Source organism: Pinus tabuliformis, chromosome 9, assembly GCF_031772625.1.
Source record: "Pinus tabuliformis cultivar Carrire ecotype Pingquan chromosome 9, CPIR1, whole genome shotgun sequence".
Taxonomy (NCBI): Eukaryota; Viridiplantae; Streptophyta; class Pinopsida; order Pinales; family Pinaceae; genus Pinus; species Pinus tabuliformis.
In genome coordinates, this window is record NC_142307.1 from 1,183,583,558 (window position 1) to 1,183,605,256 (window position 21,699).

Consider the following 21,699-nt stretch of genomic DNA (forward strand, 5'->3'; position numbering starts at 1 on the left):
GACTAGTTTAGAAAAACCTCTAGATTAATATCATCAGACTCTATGCACACACACACACCCATCACATTGGGAAATTGGTCCCATTACCCCCAGTCGGACCCACTACTCCAAACGGGCAAGGAGCCGCCAACCAGGTTCCGGACCGGGTGGGTATCCCCCTTGTTGTTGACCCGACTTCGGGCCCCTCAACACCAGTCAAAAATGTGTGCCCTAGCTAAACAAGTACGAATCCTTTGGAAACCAGTTGAAAGTGATTATCTAAATTGGATTGAACACATGGGAAGGCTAGGGAGACGAAAAGTTGTACTGGTATGTTGTGGGTTTTTGCTAATGGGGATCGACTCATCTTCAAAAAGTGGTTTCCTCATCAAAAAGTGCATGTCATCATCCACTGGAGTATTCCCCCCTATAATCGGCTACACAGGTGGCTCAGGCATGTGAAATCCTTCTGACCTGGAGCGGGGCCTACTAGTCCCAACCGATCTCCTCGCAAAACTATTGACGATGTCTCCTACTTCACCAGACAAATATCCCTCATGATCTCCACTTCTCTGCAACTTGGGACTATCCATGTTATACTTCTAAGACGATGAATATATCATCCCTTCTCCTATTCTTTGCAATTATCTCCTTCTACACCTAATTTCTCACAACTTCCTTTCTCGCCACTCGTCAGGGATTCATGCCCTTCCGAGTGCTCTAAAATCTCATGCCTTATGAAAATCTTATGGATCCATCACAACAACTATTCATTCTCCTTAACTGGACAAAATTACCCCCTCCTCCCTATGTCAAACCCCCAACACTAAGGGTTTTAAGCGTCCATTCGATGTTCTTGGAATGGTAGAAAATTTTCTTCAACCATCAATACCTCAATCTACAGGGGAATTTCTTTCAAAAATCTTCCCAGCAACCCAACTTGAAAATTTATTTTTTTCTATAAAAGGACTAGTTATCTTCGGAAAAAAATTCAATAATATAACCTTTTATTGCTGAATTCACCCAAAAAACAATAGACCTTGTTAGATCTGTATCCAATTGGTGGATTTCAACAAGATCAATGGTCAACCAATCTCTATGAATCATAGGTCAACTTCCAACCTGTGATTTGACTCACAATCATTTTAACCAATCTTGTAACTTCTTAGGAAATGCACACCAAAAGATTTAATATTGGTCATATGAAGGTTAAGCATACATAACTTATGATCTCACCCAATATAGGTTCTTCTGTCTTAATTATCTTGTTTCAAAATGAAATGATCAACTTTAACATGCCACCAATTCTGAGTACCATTACCAAAAAATCTAGATACCATGATCTAGATCGCTTTTAATCTTATGGTATCGACAACATAACCATTTGTTGGAAGAAAATTTTGGAATGATAGTGATCCAGGTTCAACCTGAGTTGCCAAAAAAAGAGGCCTTCTCTAACAACCTTGGTTAAAAATCCATGTAAAAATATATATGTCCACAGTTGATGGGATACGTATTCCAAGTTGGATGGTGGGAAAAAAATCCTAACGGGTGTTCATTTTGGTTATTATGGCCAAGGAAATTGGCAAAGGAAATGGAAAAGGCTTTGGAAAAGCATGAGGCATTTATTGTCATTTTATTTATGAAAATGATGGAAATTAGGAGAAAAGGAAGGTGAAGGGTCACAGGTTGCATGTGAGGACAAAATTGAACGAAAATAATGGAAAATGAAGAAAACAGAGGCCTAATTGATAAAAAGGCTTCTGAGGATCAATGGGAAAGCTTGGTCAGTTAGTTTTGGAGCTCTCTCATTATTCTCTCTCTATCTCTCTCACTATTGCACACTTACAGTTTTCTTGGAGAACTTTGACATTTAATCAAGAAAGGACAAGAAAGAAGGGAAGAGTAGGATCAAGCAACTATAGTACTGTTCTTTCCAAGTATCGATTTGCATGTGTATTCTGCTTTCTAGATTTTTCATGCATGATATTCATGTGGTTCGTTTGCTCTTATGGCATGGGTTTCTCTAGGTGTGAAAGTGTTTTTAGCCTAGCCTTGCCATTTCCGAATAGCCATGGTGTGATGGGGTTCTCATGTTTTGGTTGAGATGGATATCTGGATGGATTCGAAGCTAAGTGAGGTCGATTTCTAAATGATAGAAACCATGGCCTAGCAACCCCTGAACCAGACTGTGGGCTGTGATAAAGACAAATTTTTTGTTGCCTCGGTGGGCCTAGGAATCCTTGCTAGTGATTGGCATGATATACAGTAAATCCAAGAGGTGGATTACTCTCTCTTGGGTCTAGTAATCCCAAGTTGAGATATGTGGTAAATCTAGGATAATGGGTCTCAGTTTAAGGCCAAGTGATCCAGTGTAGATTGCGGTAAAGCCTGAGAGACTAGGGGATGGGAAAATTCCTTAAGGTGTAGGTGGAGAAATTCAATGGCATCCATGTGTTTTTGGCCTAGTGATCTAGTGAAGATCATGGTAAAGTCTGTTATTACATATTCATTGTATTGACCTAGTAATCTAGGTTGGATTGTGGTAAATACTGCTTTCTATCAATGAGGATGAGGTGGTTTAGCCTTGGGATGCCCTGGTTGGCTCTTTTGGTTTGACTCCCAAATCCATGCTTGGAACATGACACAAGGTTGAGTGGCTGAAGAGAGATTTGGCTCAGCCATTCTATGGTCTCGTGGAACATGGTAGTCCCATCCTAGGTTTGTATTTTGCATCATCAATATGAGGTTATTTCTTCTTGTATTTATGTGAGTATTATACTGGTTTATATGTGGATCATATGGATATGATTTCCTTGGTATTTGTGTTGCTATTATGTTGGTTATGTATATGTTTTATGACAGTGGATATGTATGTCTCTCTTCATGTTCTTACTTGTAAATGAATGAAAAATGTGTCTATGACCTAATAGATGATAACGAAACTAATGATATAATGGAACAATGCTTCTTAGGGATTCTCAGATAAGTATGAGACCCCTATGCTTATATATGTTTTTTAAACATGTAGATTTCATTCATGCCAACTTGTGTTTGAGAGAATATCAGTCCTTGTTAGGGATGGTCAGGCCTAGTCCTAGAGTGAGTTTTTCATTTATTAGTCTTGTCATGATGTGTTTTATGGATTTCGAAAGTTACAACAAGTTTTGGGCAATGACCAAAATTCTGTGATTGAAAAGTGCCTTAAATCCCAGAAACTCTGGCACAGGTCTGCTAGAAATAGTCCCTGGATGCAGGCATGTGGGCTTGTGGGAGCATCCAGAGCTCTCTGGATGCTGGCATGCCCATAGCGTGGGAGTTTCCATAGGTTTAATAACTTAAAAACTCAGTGGGACCTAGGGGCATGATACCTGAGTGGTAGGGATGACTCATGGGAGTGTTTTCGCTGATGTGGAAGGTATGTTTGATGTGTTTCCATCGGTTCCACTTCCTTAAGGTCACCTAGGATGTTGAATCATATCATAGTAGCTTGTCATCACATGTTTACCCCAGTTAGCCAGTTACTTGGGTAGATATGGGAGGAGGGTATTATAGATTGATATTAGAGCATGGCTAACCTCTCAGACTAGATAGGCATTGTGTTGGTCATGAATTCATGTTGATTGCATATGTGTTCCTTATGATTTTAATCCAAGTGCTTGTTTCATTTTCATGGTGTTAATCATGGTTGTAGTGATTTCACCATGTGAAGGTTGATGGTACTATTGTGGGATGTGTTGTCATGAGTGAATGGTTGTATATGCATTTGTTATGCATGTCAGTGTCTATATGTTGTTATGCATGCATTTTCATGGTTAACGTTGTTGTGCATTGTGAGGTCATTATATGAAATTAGGTCATCATGATGTTATTGGTATGTTATGATGCTAATGTGTTGGTTGAGATAGAGCAGGAGATGCAAATCATTAAAGTGAAGTTGTAGCATTGGACCTTGAGGCAAGAGCATGTCATCATACCGGTTCAGATGTCAGGCATGCAAGTATGTTAGTTAATGGATTTTTATATGCATTAGGGTTATATACATTAGGTTTATGTACATTCCTATTGATGTTATGGTTACATACATGATATGTTCTAGTTGATTAGTATAGTCATATGCACATGTGTTAGATAGTCATGAATGATAGTAACATGTGGTTGCATGAATTTCTATTGTTGTTTTATGTCAGATAACTTGGTATGATTATGTTATATGTTATATGTTATATATTGTTGTTGAGTATGTTATAGGTTAAATTGTTGTTGTCATATGATAATTAGCTTGATGATTAGGTTATATGTTGTTGATGAGCATGTTATATATAACTTATTGTTCTATGTTAGTAATTTTATGATTAGGGTTATTACATTAAGATCTTGATGTTATATGTATCATACTAATTTTGATTGGCCTATGCAAATGGTTAGCATTATGACATTCAGGTACGATTCAACTTATTTGTGATACTATGTCATACTAATCTAGACTCACTGTGTAGATGTGATTATTATGTATGAATGACAATTGTTTATGAGCTTATGATGTGAACATGTTAGCTTGTTAATGTTATGGATATCATGACCTTATTTATGTTTGAGTTGATATGTTTTGAATTTATATTGTGCTAATATAGATTGATTGTGTAGAAAATATAGCCTCCCCTGAGATAAATTAAGGTATGTGTTTTCTTATGTCATCTATTGGTGTCTGAATGGTTGACTATGTTGTTTATTTTGTTTCTGAGTGTTTGGTGTCTATTAGGTTGTATATCTATTGTCTGAATGTTTTATTACTTGAATGATATGAGTATGTTCCTATAAGATTTCTTGCCGAAATGACATTTTTTAAAGATGGTTGTACTAATACATATGTGTAGATACAACTAATATGTACTTGAGTGTAAGTGGGTGATAGTTGTAGAATTATGTATTATCACTGATGAACATGAGTTGATTGTTGAGTATGAAATGGTTGTTAGACTTGGTGAAGGTTGAATTCAAATTAATATACATGATTTCTTGATATTTGGAACGTGAAATTGACATGTGTGAGCAGTTGCTGGGAAACATGCTTGGTATCAGATTGATGAGGTATTAGTTGATGTGTTTATATAACTAATAGTTGGGTGATGTGACAATATGTAGTAAGCCTTGATTGCAACAAGGTAAAAAGGTAAAAGAAAGTAATTGGGAAAGAATGATTTGGCTATGTTTGGAAACCCTAATTCAGAATGGATGAGTTCTTTGTATACAGGAAGTATTATTATCCTTAATCCTGTCTGACATTATGTGGCTATGTGCTAGACTCACGAACATGTATTTAAAAAGTATATTAGCTAGTCTCTAGTTATAGGTGGATCTGTCAAGGGAATTGGAGTCCCTTGAGAGATGGCATGGATGTGCTTAGTTGCAAGCAACATTCTTGGCATAACAAGATAAGGTAACCGATGTATTGTTATAATTATTTATACACTGAAATTTATGTGTTTATGGAAGTATGATGCAGGGATTGAATGGAAAAGGAGGCTTCCATGAAATCTCAAAAGATTATTAGGTTGAGATTTCCGTTGGAGGCAATGGGAACCATGGGGATTGAGTCATGGTGTTTGTTGTTAGTCATGTTCTTTTTGTCACTTGTGATTTTTTGTGCTTGATTGAAGTTTTGTTTGTGTCTAGTGTATGGCCATACCACTTTGTTTGTGTAGTCATGTTATTATTGGGTTTCAGTGTTTTCTTCTTGTTTGTTTCCTGTGCTTTCCTTTTAACGTTTGAGTATGGGGAATTGGTTGGGATAGACGAGAGTTAATGGAGACCAGGGAGAGATGAATAAAACCTAATAAGTAATGTAAGGCCTGGATGAAGCTCAATGCATGTATAACGGTAGCTGAAGGCAAGCGTAGAACAACTAGTTGTATTGGTTGGGCCCATTGGTGTAAATGGATGATGGTGGGACAATCATGAGAAAAGTAATCAGGAAAGGTAAAGTAAATATATTTGATGTGTCATATGCCTTAGCTACGTTGGGAATTGTTGTTCTCAATGTTGTACATGTGTTTCATGAATAAAGGAAGTTCTCTTAACCTTGACCTTATGATATCTGGTAATTATGTTGTGATCATGATTGTGTCAATGTATATATATGTATACATGTATGTATGTATGTATTTCATTATCTGACAGATTGTTTAATGCTGATATATATATATATATATATATATATATATATATATATATATATATATATATATATATATATATATATGTTGTTGTCTCACAGGGTCGTTAGGAGTCATTCTTTTGGAGGAATGATTGCTTAGGTAGGTGAATGACATGAAGAGGTTCCTAGTTGATGAGGAATCAAGTGGAAAGATTAGCCTAACAGATCTCTGAGGTTGGTATCATGTGGATATGAATTTATATTATGTGATTATACTATGTCTATGTTTATGTTATGGAAAAGCTAATGTTGAGAGATACATCAATCAAATGAAAAAAACGTGATGCACATCATGTGACGATAAGTATGGATGGTGGAGAGACATTGGAAGCAAGGTTGCTTGGTAGAGATAGTGTGGTTTTGGATGTGTGGTACTATTGTTCTGCATATTTGTATATGTTGTAAATGTTGCACCTGTGATGTTGTGCCACATGTGATGTTGTGTATATATAGTGTGTGTACATGTTGTTATGCAATGTTATGTACAGGGTGGTACAGATAGCGTTGTGTGAATATTGCATATGTAGTGTTGGGCACAGATGGTTCTATTTACATGTTGGATATGCGACGTTGTGTGCATATGGTTCTATGCACATGTTGGATATGCAGAGCTATGTACAGATGATGGTATTAGTTGGATATGTAGTGTTATGTACATGTCGTGTTGTGTGTGTGTTGTACATGCAGTTCTATGCACATATGGTGTCATGTGCATGATTGTACAAGTGGTGTTATGAGCATGTGGTGCCATGTACACATTGTACATATGGTGCTATGTGTAGGTGGTGTTGTGTACATGTCATACATATGGTGTTGTGTACATGTGGTGTCACATACATGTCGTGCATGTGGTGATGTGTATGTCTGGCATTATGTACACATTGTATAGGTGGTGTGATGTACATGTGGCATTGTGTACACATTGTGTAGGTAATGTTGTGTACGTGTTTTGCAGGTGGATTTGTGTACAGGTGGTACTATGTATATGTTGTACATGTGGTATTATGTGCATGTCATACATGTTGTGTTGTGCACATGTGGTACTATGTATGTGCATTGTGTAGTTGTGGTACTGTGACAAGTGTATTCATTGTGTTGTACTCTATGTATGTATATGTATTGTGTTGTGGTGGAAACCAGATGTAGGTGCATGTATTATATTGTGTTGTACACTAGGTGTAGGTGTATGTGTGGTATGTCAAGTGTAGGTGCATGTATTGCATGGTGTTGTATGTCATGTGTGTGATGCATAGTATGTTTATGTGCACATGGTTGAGGAGAAGGAACTAGGTGTGGAAACCAATTCAGAGTGTGTATGGAATAAAGAAAAACGTAGAAGCCAAGTATTGATTAAAGGATAAGTATCAATATTTTATTTTAGTTTTTTTATGCGTGTGAATTGTGATTCTGGTTTATGATGATTTCATGTGATTCATGATTTTAATTTATGATGGTTGTGTTTTGAGCTAACTTGATGTCATATGCTTATACATAATGATTTGATCAAAGATGCTATTTTGACTTGTGGTGATAGGAAGTAAACATGATTGCAAGTGTACCTTATTGACGAGATACCAATGAGCTATGATGACAGGAAGTAAATAGGATTGCAAGTGTACCTTATTGACGAGATACCAATGAGGTATGATGTGAATTCATTTCAATTTTTTTTTAATCTAATGGAAGCTATGTTATTGGTGCAGGAAAGCATGAAATGCCTGGTTGGGTGGTTGAAATAGACTACAAGAATTAGTAGTTCCAGTGAAATAAATTAGAACATGTAGTATTATGCGGGTAAAGTAATTCAAGAGAAGGGAAATTGTGGGACACTACTACCCAAGAGTGTACATTGATTGCCATGAACATGCTATGACTGTTATGATGGTTTTGAGGGAATTATATGCCATGGTTGTTTGAACTTCTGATGTGAGGAAGCCTTGCCAAGGGATGAATCACCTGGAATAAGGGATGTCGAGGAACTTGGAAGGTGAATGATTGGATGGAAGGGGTGACACGATTGCCCAAGGGATTGTGCAGAAGAGAATGGAAGGTCGTGGATGGATTTTTTTGTCATAACCATTACTAGATGGAATCAGATGCACACTGGGAGTGCGCCCTAGAATAATGAACCGATAACTATTCACTGAGAGGACAAGTGGTGCAGGATTGTAGCACTGGAAATTGGATGCAACTTTGAATTTAACAGTGAGTTTTTTACTTCTTAGGAAAGAGGTGAAACTTGGTATTACTTTGAGAGTGGAGGTGTGAGCCTCTGGGCTCCCTTGTTGCACATGTAGGCATCGTATCCTTTTATTTGATGGTTGAGAAAATGTGTATATGTGTATATCATTGTAAATACTGCATCGAGCTAGATTTACCAAGCTCCATAGACAGTATGATTATTTGCTAGGTGAAGCAAATATGTATGTGTGTATATGTGGTTGTTATTGTAGATATTGTAATGAGTTATGTTATAAAGCTCCAGTAAATGATATGTTCGTAATGTTTTATTAGATGGTCATTATAAATACTGCAATGAGCTATGTTATAAAGATCCATGGTAGTATGTTTTTATTGCAACAGTCTTATTGGCTATAGGTGTAATTGAACACAGAGGACGGTGTTCCCTCAAGGGGGAGGGTTCTGTAACAACCCTGGTTAAAAATCCATGTAAAAATATATAAGGCCACAGTTGATGGGACATGTATTCCAAGCTTAATGGTGGGAAAAACATCCTAACGGGTGTTCATTTCGGTTACTATGGCTAAGGAAATTGGAAAAGGGAATGGAAAAGGCTTTGGAAATGCATGAGCATTTATTGGCATTTTATTTATGAAAATAATGGAAATTGGGAGAAAAGGAAGGTGAAAGGTCATAGGTTTCATGTGAGGAGGAAATTGAAGGAAAATAATGGAAAATAAAGAAAACATAGGCCGAATTGATAAAAAGGCTTATGAGCATCAATGGGAAAGCTTGTTCAGTTCAGTTTTGGACCTCTCTCATTATTCTCTCCCTCTCTCACACTCTTGGACACTTAGAGTTTTCTTGGAGCACTTTGGCATTGGATCAAGAAAGGAAAAGAAAGAAGGAAAGAGCAAGATTAAGTAGCTATAGCAGTATTCTTTGCAAGTATTGTTTTGCATGTTTGTTCTCCTTCCTAGATTTGGCATGCATGGTATGTCATGTGGTTCTTTCACTATTATGGCATGGGTTTTTCTAGGTGTGAAAGTGATTTTAGCCTAGCATTTCCATTTCTGAATAACCATGGTGTGATGGGGTTCTCATGTTTTGGTTGAGATGGATTTCCAAATGGATTCAAAGCCGAGTGAGGTGGATTCTAAAATGATAGAACACATTGACTAGTAACCCTTGAGCCAGATTGTGGGTTGCAATAAAGCCAAATTTTGTGTTTCCTCAGTGGACCTAGAAATCCTTGTCGGTGATTGGTGGGATATATGGTAAAGCCAAGAGGTGGAATTCTCTCTGTTGGGCCTAGTAATCCCGGGTTGGCATATACAATAAATCTTGGAGAGTAGGTCTCGGTTTAGGGCCTAGTGATCCAGAGTGGATTGCGGTATAGCCTGAGAGACTAGGAGAGAGGAAAATTCCTCAAGGTGTAGGTGGAGAAATCCGGTGGCATCCATGCTTGTTTGGATTAGTGATCTCATTAAGATCAAGGTAAAGCCTGTTATTACATGTTCATTGTATTGGCCTAGTAATCCGGAAGAGAATATGGTAAATCTTAGTTTCTATTGATGAGGGTGAGGTGGTTTAGCCTCAAGATGCCCTAGTTGGTTCTTTTGGTTTGGGTTCAACATTCATGCTTGGAATATGGCATAGGTGTCAATGGCTAAAGAGAGATTTGGATCAATGAGCACTAGTATTGTAACAAGAATGTTGCAACTCTTAGGCTACCAAATTTACTTCATCAATATGGGGTGCATACAAACTTGGAGGTGCGAGTGTTGTATACACAGTAGATGTAATGGTCTACTCATGTCACTTTTCAACTGGGGAAATAGACCACTAGTGTTTTTCAAACTAGTCTTCTTTTTACTAGAAGGAGTCTGACTACCAAATGGAAAAGGGAAAATTATCCTTAATTCAAAAAGGGAATGTTGCCATCTCTAGGAAATGATATATTGAATTGGAAGGTGCTATAAAGTGACATGAAATCATCTAGCTAAATATCTACACATTTTTCTTGAAAAAGAAACCTAGCTTAACCTTATTTATAATATTTAATGACATAAACTAACTAAGCATGGAATTTTATCTAAGAATTATTATGACTACTGCATGCATGTGCTAATTTAGAAATTTCATAAAAAAACCTTTTTTTGATGTTTAGTTTTATGAATGCAAATGCTAATATTCAACTTGTTCTTTGGAAGGGGAGATAGGTATGGACTAGTTTCATGGGTATGGAAGGAAAGAAGAGGCCTAACCTAATATTAGATGACCATTTCTACTCAATTCAGGTTTAAAACAGGCTGCTACATGATGTCCTAGTTCTACAATAGGATGCCATGTTTTACTACAGGAAACAGGTCAAAAGATTAGAAGATGGTAAGAAAGGTAGAATGAAGTGTGGGAATGGTGTCTGATGGGGAAATAAGGTATGGATTGGGTTCAAATTATCCAAGGATCAGTCAAATGCTTCAATATGGTTGAATTTTCTTAATGGAAATGACCACCGTGCTTATAAAACAAGAATTCAGATTTAGGGTTTGGTGGACCTTGGAAGCATAAGTGGATAGGACTTTGATGAGGTGAATGAGATGAGGTATTCTTGCAAATTAGAAGCTCCTGCAATAACATACACCATTTTCTTCACTTATGCACAAATTCATCTATACAAGGAAAAGATGAGTTGAATGGTGGAAAACAGAGTTATTAATAACTAATGGCTAAGTTTATGAATGGAAGTACTTTTAAACTACAACGAACTCAAGAGATCAAAATGACAATTTCAAATACTTCTAAGAAATTCAAAGACAATGATCTATTGAATAAGACACCCTAGATTATGCAGTAATCAAACAAGAAATCTATTTTTGGGTTGTGTGAATGGAACCCTCAAATCATGATCCTATAAGTGAGATGAGGTGAAAGCCACTATCACAAGATTTTCTAAAGTGTTTACTATCAGTATGATACCACTGATATATCTATCCAAAAATGGAAGCAAACTAATTAATCATCCAAATACTTGCAGATTAACAAAACCAAAATTACTTCAATAGCTAACTATGAATGTAATCTAAGCATACATGTACAAAAATAGGAACCTCTACTGCTAGGGTTAGGACCTAACCCAAGAGCTTTAACCCTCTAATTCAAATCACTGGTGGATCAAGGGAATGCTTCTCATTTTAATTAAAATATAAAAAATACATAAGAGTCATCAGTCACAATGTGTTATCTCGAAAATTCCTCCTGGCTACAACAAAAAAAGTTGAATCGTAATGAGGCTCTAGGCCTTCTTATTTATACAACTAAAGCTACCAATAGATTCCTTAAATTTATGGAGGCTTGGCTCCCAACTAGAGATCAACTGGTATTCAACTATCACTGGCTTGGCTGCCAATGACCTCAATGGGTTGGTTGCTTGTAACTCCAAGCTGATGAGATCTGGTGGAGATTTGGTGGAGGAATCTTCGAGTGAGTGAGGATTTAAGGGGGAGATCCAATATCCTAAAATACCTCTTTCTTATCTACTTCTAGTTCCTTCACTTTAATTAGAAAAAAATGCTCCAAATCCTACAATTAATGCACATTAGACCACAAGACATAACATCTCATCTTTACCCTTCTCACTAAGCAAAAGATAACAAAACATGTCAATAAATGTCATAAAAATTGATTTTAATAAGATGGAGAGTGGAATTAAGGTTCGTATAATTTACCCATTGATGAGCCTAATCATCAACCCCCTATTAAAAATGTTGCTCATCCTTTGAGGAACTCAGTCTATGTCCATGTCTTTCATTGCTCTATTGCCTTCTCTGAAATTCCAGGCTTCTCTATTTCTTCCCACTTATTTCTTTCTTCTTCTTCCTTTATTCCTTCTAACATACCCAAGAGAAATGGTGGACTGAGTTTTAAGCCAATCCAGTTGATCTTAGGTCTCTGTAGTGCCTTCTTATATAGTGGGGTCCTCTCTAGTGCATCCCTCATTCTTTCAGGGGAATGATACTCCCTAATCTTTAGGTTGTATGGAAAGGTGCCCCATATCCTTTGGCATGCTTCCTGGCATTCATCCCCTAGAAATTTCAAAGTGTTCTCAAAATGAGTGACTGCCTGCTCTTGTGTAGCTAGGTATCTTGGTGCAAGTTAGGGATCATTAGCTATGAGGTTGTGGGTGCTAATGACAACCATGGAATTGATTTGTTCTTCTTTAATGTAAAGGGGCTTTGGCTTTTCTCTTTCCAACACTCTTTTTACCTCCTTAGCCCTGGTGTTCTCATGACTCACCCATGATGCCAAGGCCATTAGTTGTAAGTCCCCCAACATTGGATTGGGGTCCCACACAATCAAGTTTGTTAAGGCCAAGTTATATAGGTATAATTCAGATATCTTGGCCCTATCCTCTAGGGTGCTTTGGTCATAGAGATCAACGAATTGCCTATAGTCTTGGAAAGGCATAGTCCCTCATTGTGCTATGGTTTTTATTTGAAAATGCAACCATTTTTCTTTTAGGTACAAGGCATATGATTTTGTTGGCATCCTGCACTGGAGTGCCTCCATAGAGAGACTTTCCATAGTGGCCAATTGGCTCTCTATTTCTTTTACCTACCTCCTCATCGATGCATTCTCAACCTCTAGTTGATATTTCATCACTCTTTCCCTGTCTCTTATCTCACTCAACTCTCTACACATCTTTAGTAGCTTCTCTTCCATATGGCCCACATCCTCTACACTCTTTGATTTAGCAATTTACCTCCAATGATGTGTCCTTCTCTCTCCTTTTCAAGCTCCAAGAATATAGGGATGGAAAAAAAATTTGGTATTACTCTGCCTCCCTCAATGAATATGTAATAGGAGTTGAGATGTGGTTTTGGGCTAGGTTCCTGCATCTCTTGGGATTCTCCCTTTACTGTCTTTGAAGTATCTGTCTCCTCCTGTACTTGTGTTTTTGCTTCCTTTGCTTTCCTTTGTCCCTGTTGTCCTTCCTGCTCCTCTTTATTTGTTTCCTATAAGTTTGAACGAGTTTCTTATAGGACTATCTGTCTTTCCTGTAGGAGGCTCTTCCCTTTTTGAAAGGGGGCCAAATGTTATTTAATTTTATTTGCTGAGATTGACCTGGTGACAGGTCTCCTAACATAGGTGATTGGTGATCTTGGGAAATCCTATTTTTATGTGCCCTCTTCAACTCTCATTCCTGGGGAGACTAGATTTTCTTGTCTTCTTGGTGATTCTTCAATGATTATAGGAGTCTTGGCAGGTGTTTGAGGTCTCCCTTGTTTTGAAGTACAGGGGAGTCTTCCTATTCCTCTTTCCTGTCAATTTTGTGGGTGTACTTAGAGCATTCAAGGAGACAAATTCCTCCTTCTCTGTGGGTTCAAGAGACACACTTGGGGACTCCTCCCCTTCCTTGCTATGCATTTCAGGACTTGATTCATCCTTTTATATTTCTCCCTAACTAACCTTCTCTTCCTCTGTTTCATTTATCTCTGCCTCCTCCTCTTCCTCCGTCTCATCCTATTCTTCTCCATGTTCCTCTTCTTCAGGCTCTTATTTCTCTTCTTCTTCTGGTTATCCATCCTCTTCTTCATGCTCTTCTTCCTCTTCTTCTTCTAGTTCTTCTTCCTCTCTTTCTTCTAGTTCATACTCAATTGCTTGAATTACATCTTCTAAGTTCATGTATGCAAATGTGGACCACATAATAGGGATTCTTAATTGGCGTAGGGCATCTTCTAGTATGATCTTGATTAGTCCATGATGTGCCAGCTACTAACAATAGTAGAAAATGATGAAATTAGTGACCAGGTGACTAAAATAGTTAGTCACCACAACTTTTCCAAGTGAAATACTACAAAAAATGAGCAATATTAAGTGACACAACTTAAAATGACTAACATAAACAACTAATTTAGTCTCAGGTTAAAATATATGACTAGATAACAAGTAATGCAACTATAACTTATTAATGCGAATGACTTATTTTGTTTAGGAACAAAAATATGACTGCTTGAAAAGTACTACAATAATACAAATTAATCATTTATGTTAGTCAATTTAATTGTGCACTATGTTTTTTGGATTGTGATTCCTTTATCTTACATGTTGTGATAGCTTGTTATGTTATAAACATAGATGATATTGATGTAACCTTTGACTCAATTGGAGGGTTAGAATAGGTTAAACAAGAACTTTATGAGCCGGTTATTTTTCCATTACAGAGGCCTAATTTTTTTTGGATAAAGCAAGTTCCTTAGTCCTCCAGTGTTTTGGTGTATGGCCCTTCTATAACTAGGAAAACGTTACTTGGAAAGGAAATAGTAAGAGAATCAGGGGTTGTTTTCATCAATGTAAGGCTAACCAATCTTGTACTAAATATTAATATAGAATTGGATAAATAAATAAAAAACAACTATTAATTTTAATATATTCCTTGAAATTTGAATTAATCGATTAGGCCTGGAGTATTCCCTAAAACAACGTCTTCTTGGCTAATATTTCATCTTCATTGGACATATGGAAACATGTTAATGGGCCAAGAAAAAAGTCATCTGGAAGGCATGAAAGCCTGCTCCTTTACGGACCATGAATGGGTCATTCCAGGTGATGTGGTTTTCCTTGAATAATAGTGGTGAGTTAGGATGCATTCTAGATAGCAGCAGGAGATGGATGTCCTCACTTCTGGTTTGAAAACTAAGTTATAATAGGTTTCTTGTTATTGAAAAAATATAAATTAATCAATTTGCATGGGATTTAACTTTTATTAAAATAAATTGAAAATGGAAATAAAATTGTAGGATTACACGTTTCAAAATAAATAAATAACACTTTAAAACAAGACTATTGTTAATAGATAAAAATTCTTTTACACCATTTTAATTTTAATGAAAACATAAATACATCATATTATTAAATTAGGGAAAATATAATCCCTCCAAGCATGTTAAATTCGAGTGATATTTCCAAGCACATTAAATTTGAGCAAGATTTTGCGACAAGTGAAAAGTACAAGAAATCCATGTCAAATTTCGACTCGTACTTGGACAATGCTTCCATGCTTCCTTCTGAGATCAGTTTTCCTTTTTTCGCACAAATCCCCATTGATTGTTTTTTTTGTTTTACTGTTTTTTCCCAAAACCCCATTGATTGTTTTTCCAAGGTTTGCAGCGATTTCAATCTATGAGTTAGTCTAAGCATTCTAAAAGGAGTGGTATTCATTAATATTATTAAGAATAATGGAATCACCTACAAGAGGCAGGCAAGTCGTTGCACCTACGGGCAAGAAACAACAACAACATGGTGGCCCGGGGTAGATGATGTTTTGGGTTTTGACAATGGCCATCTTATGGTACTTCGTCATGCAAATGTTCTCTTCGAAGGATCATGTATATCTAGTGATTCAAATGTCAAATCTATTTTCTAAGGGGGATACCATGCTTAGGGTTTGATTATGTGTATGTGCCCTATTTTTTATGCCCTTTAGATTTTTAATCATATAACCGCAGGATTTTTGAACCCTGATAACATCAAGTTTAAGACATTTTTAGGTTTTAAATATGGAAAGTTTCATTGGTGAAACAAGATGAGACCTTTGTTTCAATATGCCTATTGATTGAGGTTGTTACCTGATCGATCTCTCCATCTTCCATATCCTAGAGATCTCATTCAATTTTCACCAAGTGAAGGAGTATGGTTGTTGGGTTGGCTTGTGGGTCCATCTGCATTTGATTTATATGCCCTTCTAGATCCAATTTTGACACCATTATCCTGATTAATATCTTCTCGAGGGCCTTCACACTAGATTCCCTCATATTTTCTAGAGGTCATCCTCTCTCTCTTACCATTTTCTTTCTCACATAGCCTTACAGACCACTTACTGATGTAAATGTCATTTGTCGCAGCCATCCATTATACTGAGGTAATAGGTTGGAAACTTTCTAATGTAGTTTTGAGATTAAATTTTTTCTCAATATTTTCTAATTGAAGGAACCCATACATCTGGTAATCATATACATTGGTTAAAGGCCCTTTTTACTAAGTCTATTGGTATCAGACCAAGGATCCCTGAAAAAACACTTATTATTAAGATAAAAAAATGATGCACCATATAGACAACTTGTTTGCAAGATATTCTGTGGTAGACATCTTCCATCACAAAAGAAAGGTTTTCACTCATGTGACACATCTAGGGAGTGCCTTTGGCCATTTTAGGTTGTAGAAGATTTTTTTAGCTTTTGTTTCCCTGGATGATCTTGACAATCCATATAGTAGAAAAGGCTCTACCTTACTTGGAAACATCAGTGAAGCCAACTTCCTCATTCCTGATAAGGAAAACAGAGTCCCATTTTAGCCTCATAAGACCTATTTTCCCCTATCTAGGTGTTGATAAGAACTTATAAGGTTATGAAAAAATTTGTCAACAAACTATGTCTTTTGGAAGGGCATTGGAAAAAGGAATAAAGTGCAGTGAAATTATCTTGATGAGCCACATATTGGTCATGCTCAAAGTGGCAACTCAACCATCAATAGCCATCACATATCATACTAGTGCCATAGGGAAACCTTTTCCTAATGGATCTTAAAATATGAGAAGGGTTTTAAGGTGGATTTTAAGGATAAGTTTAATTTTCCTGGAAAGGTCTTTATCTATGATTTTCAAATACAATTGGAGGTCAGTTTAGGGTCACTTAAGTTGGGTATGAGCTTAATATTTTCTCTATTAACAATTGATCATGATGTCATGTAAATTTCATCTTAAAACATCTTTTAAACTTTCAGCAAGACAGACCCAAAGAATTCTTAATTGGTTTTTTAGTATTCACAGGGAAGCCCATCTATTCTTGGAGTTTTAATATCAACGATGTTATTTAGGGTAATGTTAAATTCCTCTGGTGATATGTTCAACTCACAAACCTCTCTATCCACGTGAGAAAAATTGGAAGGGACAACTTGTAAACATTGAGTCAAGGCCTCTTCATTAGACTTCTCATTGAAGTGCTGGATGTGATATCAGTTTGTGGTAGGGTACAAGCTTTTGAAAAATCTCTTTATTCTTAATGAGCCTACATTTCTTACTCTAAATAGCTTTGATGTCTTCAAACTCATGTTGTTGTTGAAAATTTTGAAAGGATTTTGGTGCATTTATCCCTCAGTGTCCTATGGAGTTTGGCCCTAATTTGTACACCTTTGGCTTTTGTACCCTTAGCATTTCTGAGGACATACCTCAATCATGGTTCTTGATTTGCATTTCAAGATAAAATGGATTTTATTTTAAATCCAATCCAACTAAGGGTAGGTATTATTATTATTATTAAAAAAATATGTTTATTATTATTGTTAGGAGTCATATTATTCAAATTATTACACATGTTAAGAGAATTATTAGTTTTCTCATTATTATTATTATTGTTACGAGTATTATTAGAGAAATTATTATTAATGAGAGGTTTATTATTAATTAAATTATAATTAATAAGAGAGTTATAATTGGAGAGGATATTATTAAAGTCAGATAAATGAAGGGGGAGGAAAATAATTGGGGACTTAAGGGAACACTATTAGGATTAGAAAGCGAGGAGATATTATTATAATCAATAATATTGTTAGGGTTATTTTTAGTAAAACTTTTATTAGTGATGGAAGAAAAAGGATATTAGAATCAGCACGTGAGGATGAGCGGGATTTTAGGTGGGATAAGGAATGAGGAAAATTTGACAATCCAAGGGATGAGGAATGAGAAAAAATTGATAATCCAATGGTGGAGGAAGACAAGTTAGAGGGGGATTTGGCAGATTAGGCTTCAACGTATTTGGTGGAGGGGGATTTGGCAGATTCAGCTACGACTTATTTGAAATGGATGTTTGTTACATTTTTTATCATCCAAAAGAGTTTTTATTGGATTAATTATATAATGACAATAATAATATATTATAATTACTAGCTTTTTGATACCCCTTTAACAAATTTTAAGCTTTTAACCATCAAAATTATGAGGAGTACTTTAAATTGCATTATGTTTCTAAGTGATCTACATACTCATACTCAAAAGAGGTTTCATTTCTAATAATTTTTAAATTTTAATGGTTATATATATAACTGAGTTATTTGAAAATCTATTTGGACCCAAGTGTTAATTTTGACAGGTGGACGAATCGAGGGGCTTCGATGTTGTATTAAAATTACAATGCTTTGTTTTAAATATGCCTTAAATGGAGCATATGATTTATTTAACTCACTATAAACCTTAAGAAAGTCCATAGGACCGTGGTTTGGAGACGGGTATGAAAATCTGTCATCAATCTAGCTTTGGTGGAGGGGGAAGAGGACGAAGCTTGGTGGAGGAATTCTTCGACCATGATCCATTTGACAATCCTTTTTTCGAGCGACCATTTAGGGGCTTGTTCGGCCCTTCGAGAAACAATTTGTTTGGTTCCTATAACCTTTTTGGGTTGATGAGGGGGAATATAGGCATGGGCATGGGCATGATGGATGATGAGCCATTTCGTTGCCCTTCCAATGAGGTTTTTATTGATCATTGGCCCTTCAGTCCTGCACATCCGCAAGGCTGATGGGGACCTATGATTGAGGAGTTTCTTGATGATAATGAACCTCCAACATCTGAATCTAAGCCTGCTAGTACACAACCCCTAGTTGAACACCCAAATGAGGAGGTTGTTTCAGGCGATGTAGAGGATGAATCAAGAAATATTAGACAACAATACCAGTAATCGCAGACCCACCCTAATTTTACTTCGAGTCATTCAACTACCATAGATATACAATTTATGGGTTGAGAGGTGTCTATTATAATTATTCATCTAAAATGAGGGTTGGTCCAAATGGAGTGATGGAAGTCGAACATCATGAGAAAGATATCTCTACTGGTATTGAGAATAGTGAATTTTAGCAGGAAATTAGTGACAAGATGCATGTTGTTTGTACGAAAAAGAATGAAGATGGCAGGGAGAATACTATAGAGAGTCTTCATAGCTTGACTAAAGAGGAAGCTGTCAAATTCGATAAAACTTGGGAAACACATGCAGCAAGTTCTTTCCCTAGATCAAGAATTAGATCAAGGACGCTAGAAGGCAATGAGTTTTCATATATGTTTGCTCGTCGCTGAAGGAGAATTTTCCTCTAAGCTGTAATCAATCTCGTGTCCATGAATAATGCCAAAATGGGAAAGCCATGAATCAGAGTTAGATGGAACCCCAACAGAAAGGGAATAAGAGAGGAAATCCAAGGAAGCTAAGGATGCCAATAATGCAAGTAAGGATAATGTGTTTACCCAAACAATAGGCAGGAGATGATAAACATTCTTGTTTTCTTATATAAGATACAGTTCCCTAAAGACATTCTTGAACTTGGTTCTCCCCCACACATACACATCTAGCAAGAAAGTGATAGAAAGCCCTGTCAGTTATGACATGAAGTGGGCATTCTCTAGGGATTTCATTACCATTCCTAGTTCTATCTTTTCAGATTGTTATTTTTCTTGCCGAAACTCTTTCATAATCACAAATCAGAATTATTGGAAAATTCCCTCGAACGAATTTGATGCGGGAATAGAAAGATCAGTAGAATAAGGTTGTTAAAGGTAATAGAAAGGTAGTGGATCATCTAGTAGACCTCAACTTCATTTTCCCTCTGCTGAAGGTAATTCATATGCAGGGCCTAGAGTTAGATGATATTAAGATCTTTTACTATTTAAGAGATTAAATGAATGTGTCTGTTAGGTCATTTAGAGAATGGAAACTGAGTTGGTGATGAGATAGAGCAACCAAAGAAACACCTAAGAAGAATATAAGATGTCTCTTGTTCGTGTTCATGGTGTTTTTGTAGAAGATGATGATGACAAATGATTTATGTATTGAATGTTATGTTGGTTTATGTTATGGGATACGTATGATATCCCTGTTTTGATACCCTGTTGTTGCCTCTAGTGCTTGAGAAAGGCCAGATCATGCCATTGTCATTTGGAACTTCGAAGGTACGATGGACTTTCCTGATATTAGATTTAATTTAGGTCTTGTCAACTTTTCTATTTCTATTGTCAATTTTTTTAGGCTTTTAGGGTTGATTTTGGTGTTTTTGGGACTGGTTTCGGTGTTGTGCCTACTAAGAAAAGGCTTCTTCTATGGAAAGTTGTGTTTTTATATGAAATAAGTTTGAAACTCCCTAGATCTACTCATAGCCCAAAGGAATTGAAGGTTCCTTTTTGACTGATATTTTGGGAAGGAAAATCTTAGGTGTTCTTGATTTGCACGTCTCTTTGAATAAATAGAAATTACCTTAAATGTTGTTATATATAAACCCTAGGACCTTGTTTTTCTCACACCTACTCAAATATAAACCTCCAAAATTGATTTGGTATGCTTTTATAGGTTGTACATTAATTTTCTTTATGCATTTTGAAAATTTGTTTACATAATTTGAATTTTTGTTGCCCCCATATACTACCTAAAATGGATTTATCTATCAAAAGTCCTTTTTGTGATTAGGAATAACTGGAAATACCATTATTTTCCCTCAATTGTTTAAATATATTTCTGGAATTGAGAATTCTAATCGAACATGTATTTTCATTGATGTCATTGGAATATTAGTATGGTGAAGGTCGTAGCTAAAACCAGTCACCATTTCATTTTATCAATTAGAATATGTTGGCTTAAAGGGGCTTGACCCAGGTTCAAAGTTGTTCGCACCAACCAACAAAAGCCTAACTGCTGGCCCTTTCGGCAACAACGTACATAGCGCAACCTGCAGTCTCACCCGAAACAATATTGGGGGATGTTGGAACCAGGTTTCTGCATCCAGGGACATGTGATAAACAATTCTTAAGCTCAGATAGTTCGTATTTGCCTTGGCGCAGATCGGTAATCTTCAAGGGCTTCTTATTGTAATTAGGGTAAAATGGCTTCTAGACCTTCGTGAAGGTCTACGATCAGTATTTTTGGACCTTAAAAAAGCAATGTATCCACTTTCGTGCATCAATAAATAACCCTAGATCTGAGTTTGCATGGATCTATCCAACTCATTACAAAACATAACATAAAGAACTTTTACCTTCGTGGAACTAGATAACTACTTAAATCATGTACGAATAAGAAATATTTAGTTGGTTCACACAACATTCATTCATTATTTCATGAAAACATATCACCAAGCGACAAAATATAACATAAACGAAATCAACAAAAATGCACAGTAATTCTTCTAAATCAGCTTTTATTGATGTTCAATGTTCAACTTATAGACTATTCTATCCCACGCACTCAGCTACAGGGATTCACACACTCAGCTGCGGGCTTACCAAGGCC

The 21,699-nt window shown here is 36.4% G+C and overlaps 1 pseudogene; it reads left to right on the forward strand.

Annotated features, from left to right (window-relative positions):
- LOC149152789 (uncharacterized) overlaps positions 1–20,067 on the forward strand; it is a 43,764-nt pseudogene extending 23,697 nt beyond the window's left edge.
- Positions 20,068–21,699: the final 1,632 nt, after the last annotated feature.